Source organism: Bubalus bubalis, chromosome 2, assembly GCF_019923935.1.
Source record: "Bubalus bubalis isolate 160015118507 breed Murrah chromosome 2, NDDB_SH_1, whole genome shotgun sequence".
NCBI classification, from domain to species: Eukaryota; Metazoa; Chordata; class Mammalia; order Artiodactyla; family Bovidae; genus Bubalus; species Bubalus bubalis.
The window spans coordinates 22284736-22298770 of record NC_059158.1 but is presented as its reverse complement, the minus strand read 5'-3'; the positions used below and the strand labels follow the sequence as shown (position 1 = coordinate 22298770).

General features: G+C 43.0%; 4 non-coding genes across 4 annotated transcripts; 3 read left to right on the top strand and 1 right to left on the bottom strand.

Moving 5' to 3' along the window:
* Nucleotides 1-2509: 2509 nt before the first annotated feature.
* Nucleotides 2510-2581, top strand: TRNAA-UGC. The gene has a single exon. It is a non-coding gene; the product is annotated as a tRNA-Ala (tRNA).
* A 3818-nt stretch (nt 2582-6399) lies between these two features.
* Nucleotides 6400-6472, bottom strand: TRNAK-UUU. Its single transcript has one exon. It is a non-coding gene; the product is annotated as a tRNA-Lys (tRNA).
* Nucleotides 6473-7610: 1138 nt separating this feature from the next.
* TRNAR-CCG lies at nt 7611-7683 on the top strand. The gene has a single exon. It is a non-coding gene; the product is annotated as a tRNA-Arg (tRNA).
* A 4157-nt stretch (nt 7684-11840) lies between these two features.
* TRNAA-AGC lies at nt 11841-11912 on the top strand. The gene has a single exon. It is a non-coding gene; the product is annotated as a tRNA-Ala (tRNA).
* Nucleotides 11913-14035: the final 2123 nt, after the last annotated feature.

Sequence of the window (14035 nt, the reverse complement as noted above, 5' to 3'; positions counted from 1 at the left end):
CATGTCCACACATATGGTTCTGGGGTTCTCCCAGAACACCACCTAAACATGCAATATCTTCTTGTAGCTATGGCTGTCCAATAGCAATATAATAAAGCCATAAATGAGTCACTTTTATAACTTTTAATTTTGTAGTAGTCTCATTAAAAATAAAAATAGATGATCTTAGTTTAAGAAGACTATATAAATGGCTTGGTATATCAAACATCACTTAAATAAATAGTCAATAAAAATTATTAGTGATATGGGTTAAATTTTAAATATCATATTAAGTCTTTGAAGTCTGGTATATATTTTATACTTACAGCACATCTCATCTTTTCAAGTGTTTAATACTCAAAGTGGCTAGTGGCTACCATTTTGGACAGTGCAGCATTAAACCTGTATGTCATTGATTTTCAGATTTTCTGAATTGAGTATATATGGCATGAGTGTGTTCTGTCTCTCAATTTACAAGTTTAATTCCTCATAAGAATTATGTATTAAATGAATCCATAGTCTAGATTTTTTTTTTTTTGAATTGAAGTATAGATGATTTGGAGAAGGCAATGGCACCCCACTCCAGTACTCTTGCCTGGAAAATCCCATGGATGGAGGAGCCTAGTAGGCTGCAGTCCATGGGGTCGCTAAGAGTCAGACACGACTGAGCGACTTCACTTTCACTTTTCACTTTCATGCATTGGAGAAGGAAATGGCAACCCACTCCAGTGTTCTTGCCTGGAGAATCCCAGGGATGGGGGAACCTGGTGGGCTGCCGTCTATAGGGTCGCACAGAGTCAGACACGACTGAAGTGACTTAGCAGCATAGATGATTTACAATATTATATTAGTTTCAGGTGTACAAAACAGTTACTCAACATTAATTTTTAAAATTCCAAACTTGTTCATGGGGCAAAAAGAAAAAAAAGTATACCTTATTATTATGAATCCCTGAGAATCCAATAGACATGCAGTTTTCTCCAGGTGCAACACATTATGACCCAGAAGTGTTTCTGCAAACCTTCTTAATATTGGAAAGAATCATATTTTATAGCACCAGTCACAGTAATCCTCCTTAGCAGTTCACGAGCTAAAAAATACTGAAGGTACAAGTCTGTCAGGCAAATTATATTCTTCCAATTTCAAGAGGAACTCAAAATTATTTTGTGAATATTGGCAAAAGTTCATTAATGGGCAAACCAGAAGGAGAAGGTATTAACCACTAGAAATCTACTGTCAGAAAATATGTTTTCTTGTGGTCTTGTGTAGTTCAAAAAACACAGTTTTAATCATAGTAGATACCAGTATTCAAGAAATGTCCAGGAACAAGCTTATTTTCCTACGAATATCACTAATGAGCACACTTTTCTGTCTTTATCCACCATCCACATCCATGTGTCTACTGATTACTCACAAATCCAAGGCTGGGGGTAATTGAGTTTGCCATGTAATGTTCTCTCAAGTGTGCACCACATAGATCTTGAGTTTAACAAGAGCAAAGTTTGCTCATCTTCTCCATTTCCAATCTTTCTCCCATTTCCAAAAGAATTTTTAAAACATTTTCTGCAGTTTTTTCCATTTGTAGTGATATGGCTTTTCTCGCCTTCCTAAATAACTGAATGACTGAGCAAACACACACATATTTTTTCTTTATCCCTAATGTCTTGTGGCTGTTTGTCTTTGGTCTCACTCTCATAGTCTAACACTCCTCTCCATTGCTAAAGCTGTTGTTTCATTCATGCCTTATGAAGAAGAGATTTTGGATTATTGATGAGTCTGCTGAATTACCCTGGTGCATAGGTTAGAAGAGGGGGGGAAAAATAGCCCCTTAAATTGCAAGGCTGAATGCTTCGCTCTAAGGTGTTTTACTGGTTGTGGCTTTCCTCCATCAAATCTAGTCCTTAATATTCCAATGGAACAAACAGCAAATACCACGGAGCGTTTTAGGCTAGAAAGAAGCTGAATTTCAATGGCCTTGGATGTCTCAGTTTAAGACATTTTTGTGCATGTGTGCTCAGTCATGTCTGACTCTTGGTGCCCCATGGACTGTAGCCTGCCAGGCTCCTTGGTCCATGGAATTTTTCAGGCAAGAGTACAGGAGTAGTTTGCCATTTCCTACTGCAGGGGATCTTTCTGACCCAGGATCAAACCCGCGTCTCTTGCACCTCCTACATTGGCCGGCCAATTCTTTACCACTGAGCCACTAAGACAAATTTGGAGGAAATCTAAAAGCCAGATACTGAGACTTGACTTGATTTCTTGTCAGCGTAATAGGAGACCCCAACCATGTTTTAAGGCCACGGTGGAAACTTCCTGTGGTTATCTGATAAGTTCCAATCTTTTGCCTTGCCCCGGGCTCGATCCCTGGCACAACTTCTATACGCTAGAGTATCAATATCCTTTTTTGGTTTCTGAGGGTCTCCGGCCTAAAACTTGGCATTAAACGCTACTGTCAAGAGGCTCAGGAATCCAGAGCCTCAGGAAACAAAATTAATTTCCAGAAAAGTATTAGCAAGAAAGTAGCCCGTGAGGGGGTGTAGCTCAGTGGTAGAGCGCATGCTTTGCATGTATGAGGCCCCGGGTTCAATCCCCGGCACCTCCAGGCATTGGTTCTGTTTTTCTCTGGAATACGCTCTAACTGTTCTTCAAGCAATACAGATTTAACTCTCCTAAGCTTTTCCTCCTTATAGTCCTGTACACATAGAAAGTAAAAACATAACCCAATGGGTTTCGGTGAAATCCCTCATCTCCTGCTGTGAACCTCGACGTCACCAAGACAACTGCAACAGCAAAAGGAAGACAAAAACCAAGTGGGACAGAGAACCGGATTCTAACCGGAACGGAGTCTGGACTTGTTGGCCCTGAGATTAAAGTTCTGACAACTGACACACCAAACTATTTAGAGGGAAGTTAAGTGAGCTTCTGAAAACCATTTCAAGTTAAAGATACTTGGTTACTGGCTTACCTTTCATATCTTGCATTCCAAGCTCAACACAGGAAAAAAAACACTCACTCTCACCTATACCTCTGGTGCTGAAATCTAAAGACGCAGGTGGATCCTGTTTCTATTTTGACCGCTTCTCCTACCACTCCTACCACATCCGGACGCTGTGGGCCCGGCTGCCCCGCGATCGGAAACCGCCAATACCACCCGGATCCACCGAAAACAGAAACTCGACGCCGGGAAAGAGCAACTAAGTGCTCCGAAAGCCGCGACAATCGAGCAAAACGAAGGGGATCTTCCTGCGGAAAAGTGCCCGCAGGCTCGCTTTTATCGAGCATGGACCTGGGAGCTTTCCATGTACCCAGAGGAAGAGCAGCAGAGACGGGCAGCTCACCGCCTCTCCTCCCAGCCAGATGTTTTGTCAACCTAAGCGTTTGTCCAATTTTTTCCTCCTCCACCTTCCTGTGGCCGCGGCAGCCCCGGACTCCACCATGTCTCAGCGTGCCTTTCCTTATCATTCCCTGAATTCTGCTCTCAAGTTCTTTCGCCTTGACCCACACTAATCGCCCTCCTGGCATAAACTTTCCCAAGCAGCTCAGCTCGCTCGCCTCAAAGGCTGAGAACTGCCAAACCTGGCTGACTTTCAGAATCAACGGAGCGAGCTGATAAACAAGGTCGATTTCTTGCTTCGCCCATCAAGGATAATTTAGAATTTCCTCCAAAGCTAGTACCTGAGTTGGCTGTCGCACCAAATTTTGGCTGAAAGTGGGAAGCTCTGCCCTTTCCACGAGGACAATGGGATCTCAAGAAATAATTTGGCAAACGGCGAGTTCATTTTGCACGTCGGGCCCAGTGGCCAAATCTCCTCCCTGGTGCTCTTTCGTTCAGTAAAGGATTCCGAATTCCTCATATACTGTTGCTGCTGCTAAGTTGCTTCAATCGTGTCCGACTCTGTGCAACCCCATAGACGGCAGCCCACCAGGCTCCCCCATCCCTGGGATTCTCTAGGCAAAAACAGTGTGGGTTTTTGTGTGCCTAGGAGTGGGTTGCCATTTCCTTCTCCAATGCATGAAAATGAAAAGTGAAAGTGAAGTCGCTCAGTCGTGTCCGACTCTTAGCGAGCGCATGGACTGCAGCCTACTAGGCTCCTCCATCCATGGGATTTTCCAGGCAAGAGTACTGGATATATAGCTGCTGTTGCTGCTGCTGCTAAGTCGCTTCAGTCGTGTCCGACTCTGTGCGACCCCATAGACGGCAGCCCACCAGGCTGCCCCGTCCCTGGGATTCTCCAGGCAAAAACACTGGAGTGGGTTGCCATTTCCTTCTCCAACTGGATATACTAAGAGGGGCAAAAAATCGCTGGATCATCCTGCTGTCTGTTCCTGTCCTCAGCTTGGACCCTGTGGATCTCGGAACCAGAGCTACAAGACCTTGGGAGACAAACCGATACCGGATTTCCTGACCATGGTGCTACACCGCCCCCGCCCCCACCCCCACCCCCCTCACTAAGTCGACATTGTTTTTTTATTATTTTTTTCCTTCTGCTTGCTTTGGGCTTCTTTCGCTCTTTTTCCCTTTGGCTCTCTCAATGAAAACTTAGATGACTAATACGAGACTTTTTTTCTTTTCTTGTATCCATTGAGATTCTGCTTTGTTCTATGGGTTATTTAGAATTGTGTTGTTTAGCTTTCAACTGTTTGAAAATCTGCCTCATCTTTCTGTGACTTTTGGTTCGATTCCACTGTGGTCATAGAGCACACTGTATCCTTCAAGTTTATTAAATTTGCTGAGGTTTGTTTTATGTCCCAGGATATGTTCTATCTTGGATATTTGATGGATTTGAAAAGTGTCTGTATTCTGCTGGTATTGGATGAACCTACATGGATTCTGGTGGCTGAGTTTTTCTATATCCTTGGTCTTTTTCTGTTTAGTTGTTCCATTAGTTATTCTGAGAGAGACACTGAAATCTCTAACTTTATTGGTAAATTTGCCTATTTTCCCTTTCAGCTCTATCAGGTTTTTGTTTTTGTTTCTCCTTCTTCACATATTTTTCAGCTCTGTGATTTGGTGCATACATATTTTGAATTGCTATGCCCTTCTTGGTGGATGGGCACTTTTATCATGTAAAGTCCTCCTTTGTCTTTTCTTTGTTATAAAGTTTACTTTATCTGATATTCATAGAGCTACTGCTTTCTTTTGATTAACATTTGCATGACATATTTTTTAAAATCCTCTTAATTTCAAACTGCTTATATATTTACAGGATATATTTGAGGTAAATATTTTTATAAATAGACAGCTTATAGTTTGATCATATTTTCTAATCTACCCTGTGGATTTAATTGGTGCCCTTAGACTATTTACATTTAATGTAATTATTGGTATGTAGGGCTTAAGTCTGGAGTTTTAATTTTTTGTTTTGTTTGTTCTCTGTTATTTTTATTTTTTGTTCTCTTTTTCTTGCCTTTTTGTGGACCACTTGTACATATTTTAGAATTTCATATTCATTTATCTATACTATTTTTTATTGTATTCTTTGTGCAGATGTTTTTAAAAGTAGTTACTCTAAGAATTCCATTACAGATATGTAACTTATCAGAGAGTACTGGTGTCACCATTTTCCCAGTTCAAGTGAAATGTAGCAACCTCACCTTCCTTTTTGTCACTTTACTTTTCCTCATTTGTAATATAATTGTCTTAAGCATTTCTTTCACATATACTTAGAACCACAACAGAGTTATACTTTTGCTTCAAAACTGTTATACTTTTGTTTCAAACATAATTAAGAAAACTCAAGACAAGGAAAGTTTACTGTACTCACCATGTTTTTTGCTTTTTTGTTTGTTTCCTGATATCCAATATTTTTTCTCTTATCATTTATTTTCTGTTTGGAGAACTTACTGTAGCCATTATTTTAAGGTAATTCATTGGCAGCAAATTACCTTAGTTTTCCTTTATCTGAGACTATCTTGTCTTCTCCATTTTTGAAGGATATTTTCCCTGGATATAGTATTCTGGACTGACAATTCCATTCTGTAAGCACTTGGAAAATGTGCCATTCTTTCTAACCTCTATCATTTCTGATGTAGCTGCTGTCATTTGAGTTGATTTTCTATATGGCTGGCTGAAGTGTCTTGTGTTTCTGGTTTTAAGACTTTATCTTTGTTATTAGAGTTCAGAAGTCTTGGTTGATTCCCCCGCCCCAGTCAATTGAAAAAAGAGACTCTCTTCTAAACACTACATAAAATCCAAACCTTCGGGTCTGCAGTCTGTAGTCTGAACAATTTCCCAAGACTTTCCCTTAGGGTTGGTAAATTCATCAAACAATCATTTCATTCTTGTAAAGCAACGGGCAAAATTTCAATAGGATTGCAAAGAGTTGGACACAACTGAGCATGCATGCATACTCATACAAAGCAGGGCATCTTTTCCCTGACCTCATTACTGTGTGAATAAAGATAAAATAAAGGATTGCACGCCTGAACAGGGACTTGAACCCTGGACCCTCAGATTAAAAGTCTGATGCTCTACCGACTGAGCTATCCAGGCTCTTGCTACTAGGCTTTCCCTGAGTAATTATATTTGCACATTTGGCCAATTTATTTTATCTCTCAGGTTTTAGTTCCCAAGTCAGATTTCTTGAATTTTCCTCAGTGCTAAAAAGATTCTCTTTGAGAGAGATGTTGCAATCATCACGAACATTTTCCTTCCTCTTCTCTTCTTTGTCTTCCTTCTCTAGGTTTTCAGAACCAGAGATGCTGTGTCTCTGAGACAAAGCATTGCTGGGTTTCAGACCATTTTGCTAGACACAGAGAGTTTCATTTCTTGCCAAGTCCTTCATCTAAATTTCTCCAGACAGCATTCACACTATTTCTGTTTGTATCCCTCTTCACTGTCTTGCACATCTTTCTTGCAGCCTTTGTAGGCAGAAAGAGAGTTGAAGAAGGAATTTGAAGATGCAAGAAAATGTTCTATAACAGGTCCCTTTCTGCTGGTGGTTGAAACTGCCTTCAAGCATTCCTTTGGCAAGGGAAGGTCTTGGAGTTAGTTGATGGGAGGCTGAGAACCAAGTGTAACAGCTCTTGTTGGCCAGGCCCAACGTGGTGTGGATTTCCACTCTTCAGCTTCTACTAGAACCAACAGTCTCTCCACACAGGAAAACAACAAGGGACCATTATCTAATCTAATGTTTCTCATTGAACCCATTTCTAGAAGGAAAAGGATTTAACTAAAACAATTTCATAGGAAACAGCAGAAGGTGTTTCTTCAGACTCATTCAGTCCAGGCCCTAGCTCCTACTCTTCTTACAGGTTTTTCTCCTTGGAGGATGTGCCTCTGTGTCTTTGCAATAGAACAGGTCAGAACATACCAAGTTCTGAAGCTCCCTTTCCTTATGCTGTCATCACGCCTTCATTGCAGACTTCAGTTCTTGGCTCATTTTTTTTGGTCTAAATTGCATCATCATTTTCAGTGACTTAGGCAAGACAGCCTTCAAAGGTTGCATCACTTCTGATTGCCTTACCATTTATTAATTTTAAGTGATTATTGTCAGGGATTTGATGCAGTTTTATGCCCTTTGGGGTGGAAATGTTATCAATGAAATCGTCCTTTAATTGAAATTAGACATTTGAAAATAGAAACATGCCATGTTTCAGCTTTCAAATTTGAAAACATGACTTCATCAATCGGCCGCGTGGCCTAATGGATAAGGCGTCTGATTCCGGATCAGAAGATTGAGGGTTCGAGTCCCTTCGTGGTCGCTTGTTTCTTGTCAGACAAGAAGTGGAATCTGTTTTCATTTGACCTCTAAACGCTGACCTTGAAAAGAAAACCTGAAATGGGACAAGCGTCTTTAAAAAGCCAAATTAGCATACCCATTAATTACTGATAACCTTGCATTTCGTCATTGGTGTCTAATCACCAAATAATACCTCGTAGTGAAGTACTAAGGCGCGTATAGTTATTGATACCATAATGACCCTGAATTTTCTTGCTCAGAATCCTTCTCTAGAAGTGGTAGAAATGAAGGTGAATTTCCCCTTAAAGTTGGGGTAGGTCTCTTTTTCTTATTGTAGGATCATAATTCTCCACCCAGGGATTGAACCTGCATCCTCATCAGTGAAAGCAGTGCAGTCCTAACCACTGAACCGCCAGGGACTACCTTGGACCTCTTTTTCTTAGTGGAGATTTAAGATAGACTTTTCCCTCCCTTTTCCCCCTTCCATTCTATCCTCCTTTTGCCAAAATAGCCACCTTACATGGAACCAAAGCCTCTAGTATTGGAACAGCTGCAAAAGCAATGCATTGGATCATTGGTTTTCTTGTTATATGAGCAAGGAACTCATGAGAAAATGAATGAAAAGGTGCAGCAAGAAGGATTAGGTTACAGAGTAGAGAAAACACACGGAGATACAGGGGTTTTTACACGTGACCTTGTATGCGGAAGGGTGGTGGCTCACGTGGTAAAGAATCTGCCTGTGATGCAGAAGGAAGTCAACTGCTCAACATTAAAAATCAGCTTTCCCTAGATAGTCTTTAAAAAAAAAAATCAGTGTCATTTTTGGATGGTTTTGAGAAACCTCACAGTTGGCAAGAGGAAGTCCCCTGAGATAAATTTCACCAATTTAAAAATCATTAGACTAGATCCTCTCTAGCACTGCTGGTTCAATATCCTGGAAAAGAAAAGGTGTACTGGGCAAAACTAAGGCAATCTGAAAAGATTATGGATTCTATCTTCTAAAATTTATCAATTTTAGTTCATTAATTTGGCCAATGTATCATCCTACTAGGGAAACTGAGTGCAGAGTATAGGGAAACTTTCCGCAATGTCCTCTCTATTTTTCTTTATATCTAAGTTCAAATTTAAACTTTTTATAAAACAAAAATGATCTCTCTTTTTGACTTACAAAAGAAGAGAGTGTTTAAAAGGATTTAGAGCAAAGGTTTTGCTGCAGAGAGCAAATTTCTAACAGGGCTCTTGTAGTGGTTAGCACCCACATTCAACAAGAGGGTGATGAATAGAACCTATGTCACTGTCTGATTTCTATGAAGATTTTGAAGAAACCTTCAACAGAGGCTAGAACAAAAGAATAAGCATATGACTAGTAACGGGCTCAAACGAAAGCAGGGTTCAGTAGCTTTTTTGTGTATGTATGAAATTATGGGGAAAGTGAAAGAATCTACACCAGAACGGGGTCTTGAATCCTGGGTCCTCTGACTAAGGTCCTGATGCGGGTCCAACTGAGCTACCCGGGAATACGATGGTTTCAGTGGGAATTTATTACTATTTTAACCCAAAACATTTAGCTACTACTTAACCTCACCTCCCTCCCCATTCTTTCCTTTGTATTTTAAAACCAAACATGCTAAAATCTGTTGATGCCAGTTGAAATGCCCAAGCACAGAACCGCAGCTGGAATCCGTTTCTAAATTCGAAGCTGCTGCCCTCTGGGGATACGAACAACGAACGTCGCCTTTCCGAAACCTTGGATACCGGGGCTACTGCTAAAGATACACGCAACCACAGGTGGGCCCTCGAAAATGCTCAACCTGTGCTTGCCGCGACAGAAAGTGGAGCAAAGCACGCTCGGAATCATAAAATCTTGGTCAAAACGGGACATATCTTTTTGTGAGACAGTCTTTCAAACCACTTGGCTTAGGAAGGAGCCTTCTCTTCCCGAGGGCCTGCAGAAAGTGCAGCAGCGAAGCTTCGCTTGGGCACTTTCCACCTCTGCGCCTCTCCATTGAGACCCATCTCCAAACGATCCTCTTCTGTCTCCTTCTTCTGCTTGCCTCTCTTTCTCTTTTCTGCCCCGCATCAGCTTTATCCTTTTCCCCTCCAAGAACCAAGTCACTCTCCCTTCTCCAACCTTCCCTCTGCTGATTCCACTTCCCAACCGCTCGTCTTTCCAGGATGGTAATAATATAACCCATCCGGACACCTATCTTCTCTTCCCCATTCCCTCCCCTGCCAGAAGGTTTGGAATTTTTGTCCAAAAATTGTAGATTAACAATGGCACCTATGTTTGCCTAAAGTGTTGACCTTCTGCGCCTTGGGGACTGATGAAATTTGCTGATTTGTCAAGCTTTGGAACGTTTTAGGAAAAGCGAATCTGTTTCACAGGTTGCGCGCAGCTTCCCTTGCGCTCTCCTCTATGCGCAAATAATTTGACCTGAGAGATGCTACAACAGGAGCGCTCACATTTCTCCTCTTTCCTCTGTCCGCGGCCTCTCTTGTACTGTCTATAAAATCAAAACTATAGCGTCGTGGTAACAAAGTCGCTGTCATATTCCAAGTCCAGGTGCTGAATGCAGGAGTTTGCAAGACTACAAGACTGCCTGAGACACATACTCCTCACTCTTTGTTTCGGTCAAGTACTGTAAATTAATTCACCTCTTGTCTTTAATTCACACCTGTACCAACGTCCCCGCGGCTGTACTCCGGGAACGCGTCTTTTTATTCCAAGTACTACTTTTTGCGTCTTTTTGGTAGCTGTGGGCAGGGGAAGACTTTCTAAAGAAGGGAAGATCTGACGACATAACAGAAGATTCAGTTCTGGGACTCTCCCTCGTGGTGGACTGGCACTGGCACAAGAGGCAGTTGGGAAAACCACCCTTGATGGGGAAGAGAATTGTGGAAAGATCTAAAGGTTTTTCGGTCCAGAATAAATTTCTCTTTCTCCTGCCCTAGCCGTTAAGACAAGATTCAGCCCAGAGGTTTCAGAAACGGAAGAACTGAAAATAATGGAGGAGTTTATCTTGCCATTTCTGCTTTATTGACTATGCCTTTGACTGTGTGGATCACAATAAACTGTGGAAAATTCTGAACGAGATGGGAATACCAGACCACCTGACCTGCCTCTTGAGAAACCTGTATACAGGTCAGGAAGCAACAATTAAAACTGGACATGGAACAACAGACTGGTTCCAAATAGGAAAAGGAGTACGTCAAGGCTGTACATTGTCACCCTGCTTATTTAACTTCTATGCAGAGTACATCATGAGAAACGCTGGGCTGCAAGAAGCACAAGCTGGAATCAAGATTGCCGGGAGAAATATCAATAACCTCAGATATGCAGATGACACCACCCTTATGGCAGAAAGTGAAGAGGAACTAAAGAGCCTCTTGATGAAAATGAAAGAGGAGAGTGAAAAAGTTGGCTTAAAGCTCAACATTCAGAAAAGGAAGATCATGGCATCCGGTCCCATCACTTCATGGGAAATAGATGGGGAAAGAGTGGAAAGTGTCAGACTTTATTTTGGGGGGCTCCAAAATCACTGCAGATGGTGATTGCAACCATGAAATTAAAAGACGCTTACTCCTTGGAAGGAAAGTTATGACCAACCTAGATAGCATATTCAAAAGCAGAGACATTACTTTGCCAACAAAGGTCCGTTTAATCAAGGCTATGGTTCTTCCTGTGGTCATGTATGGATTTGAGAGTTGGACTGTGAAGAAGGCTGAGCGCCGAAGAATTAATGCTTTTGAACTGTGGTGTTGGAGAAGACTCTTGAGAGTCCCTTGGACTGCAAGGAGATCCAACCAGTCCATTCTGAAGGAGATCAGCCCTGGGATTTCTTTGGAAGGAATGATGCTAAAGCTGAAACTCCAGTACTTTGGGCACCTCATGCAAAGAGTTGACTCATTGGAAAAGACTCTGATGCTGGGAGGGATTGGGGGCAGGAGGAGAAAGGAACGACAGAAGATGAGATGGCTGGATGGCATCACCAACTCGATGGACATGAGTTTGGGTAAACTCCGGGATTTGATGATGGACAGGGAGGCTTGACTTGCTGCGATTCATGGGGTCGCAAAGAGTCGGACACGACTGAGCGACTGAACTGATCTTACCAACGCCTTCCTACAATGATTAAAAAAAAAAATAACAAGGGACAGTATCCTAGTGCTATTAGGCAAGGGGGTGTAGCTCAGTGGTAGAGCGCGTGCTTAGCATGCACGAGGCCCTGGGTTCAATCCCCAGCACCTCCACAAGTTCCGAACATGCGCCTCCCACACTGTTGAGGTTCTACCCCCGCGGGGGTTTCTGTGCGTACACCTTTTTAACTTGTGTAACATTTAATCGGAGAAGGCGATGGCGCCCCATACCAGTACTCTTGCCTGGAAAATCCCATGGGCGGAGGAGCCTGGTAGGGTGCAGTCCATGGGGTCGCGAAGAGTCGGACACGACTGAGCGACTTCACTTTCACTTTTCACTTTCATGCATTGGAGAAGGAATGGCAACCCACTCCATTGTTCTTGCCTGGAGGATCCCAGGGACGGGGGAGCCTGGGGGGCTGCCGTCTATGGGGTCGCACAGAGTCGGACACGACTGAAGCGACTTAGCAGCAAGATTTAATCATGGGGCTTGACATTCCTTGGATCTCCCAATCAGGTTACTTCAGTGCAATAAAAGCCAGGAACCAAGTGACGTTGAAGTACAAGAACGGCTCGCTCAGAATCGGTCTCCTTGAAGGCGGAGGACCAAGCACGCCATGCACGGTCCATTCTTCTTAACTTCATTTTTTTATTAAGAAAAGAAAGAAAGTCGCTCAGTCATGTCCGACTCTTTGCGACCCCATGGACTGTAGCCCACCAGGCTCTTCCATCCATGGGTTTTTCCAGGCAAGAGTACTGGAGTGGGTTGCCATTCCCTTCTCCAGGGGATCTTCCCAACCCAGGGATCGAATCTCAGTATCCCGGATTGTAGAAGTAGGGAAGAAGAAAAACACTGAAAGAGAAAGCGGAAAGGGGCCTTTGGAAAAATTCCTTTAGATTACTCCCCGCCCCTGCCCCAACACTCCCTCGGCTGTGCGTGTGTCAATGAACAGACTTAAGGATCCAGAGAAAATTTTCCTTTTCGTCCTTCTTTTCCCACTTGCCCATACACTCTCGCCACACACTGAACTTTGGTTGGGCAGCAAAATGTCGGTTCAATCATCAGTCATGGAGCGCTGTGCTCCCAGGTTTTTATTCGGTGAAAGAGTATTTAAGATACTGTCCATGGGAAAGAGACTTCTCACGAAACTTAGAGGCTTCCAAAATCCATGGTTGAAAAAAGTTATTTCTGTGTTGGAAAGAGCAGTTAGTCCTTCTCAAAGCCAGTCTTAGGCAATGTGGGTTGGGCCTTTCTGTGGCACAAACGTTTTGAAGCTGCCTCCCTTAGGAGGAAGAGAACCTTCTGGTTTCCTGCACCCCTAGAGGGAGCAGAAGACACAGAGGCAACACAGGTGCAAATTACCTCCCGGGTCAACCAAATAGTGGGCGTAGTAAAGACCTAGTCCAAAGCTTTCTTTGGCCCTTTCCTCTTTTCTGTCTCCCCAACCACAGCCACCGGCCTCCCCACACCGCCCCCCCCCCCCCTCCAACCTCCATCTTCATCACCTACTGCTTCACCTTCTCCTTCACTTTACCTGCCCGCCTGCCCTTTTCTTTCCGCTTCGCCGCTTTCTCCTGGCTACTTGTTTCCCCGCAGCTCACGTCAGTTCCCGCAGCTCCACTGTCTCGGTTGTTGTTCAGTCGCGTCTGACTCTTCGACCCCAGGGACTGTAACACGTCAGGCTTCCCTATCCATTACCAACTCCCCGAGCTTGCTCCAACTTATGTCCATGGAGTCAGTGATGCCCTCCAACCATCTCATCCTCTGTCGTCCCGTTTTCCTGCCTTCAATCTTTCCCAGCATCAGGGCCTTTTCAAATGAGTCAGTTCTTCACATCAGATGGCCGAAGTATTGGAGCTTCAGCTTCAGCATCAGTCCTTCCAATGAATGTTCAGGATTGATTTCCTTTGGGATTGACTGGTTTGATATCCTTGCAGTCCAAGGGACTCTCAAGAGTTTTCTCTAACACCACGGTTCAAAAGTTCAAACTGTTAACTGTCTGGGTTAACAGTTCTCAAACCTAGATGAGCAACAAAATTAACACCTGCACCCCCATCCCATGATTCTTTGAGCTCAGGGGCCATAAAGTAGAGATGGGAATACATATATTTATGAAGTCACCCCACAGTTCCCAGGTTTGGGAACCATTGCATTCTAGTCTAAAACTGTTTATCTCTGTGTTAGTGGGTCTCCTCAGGCTGCCTATATTATTCACCAAGTTAGTTTTACAAGTCAT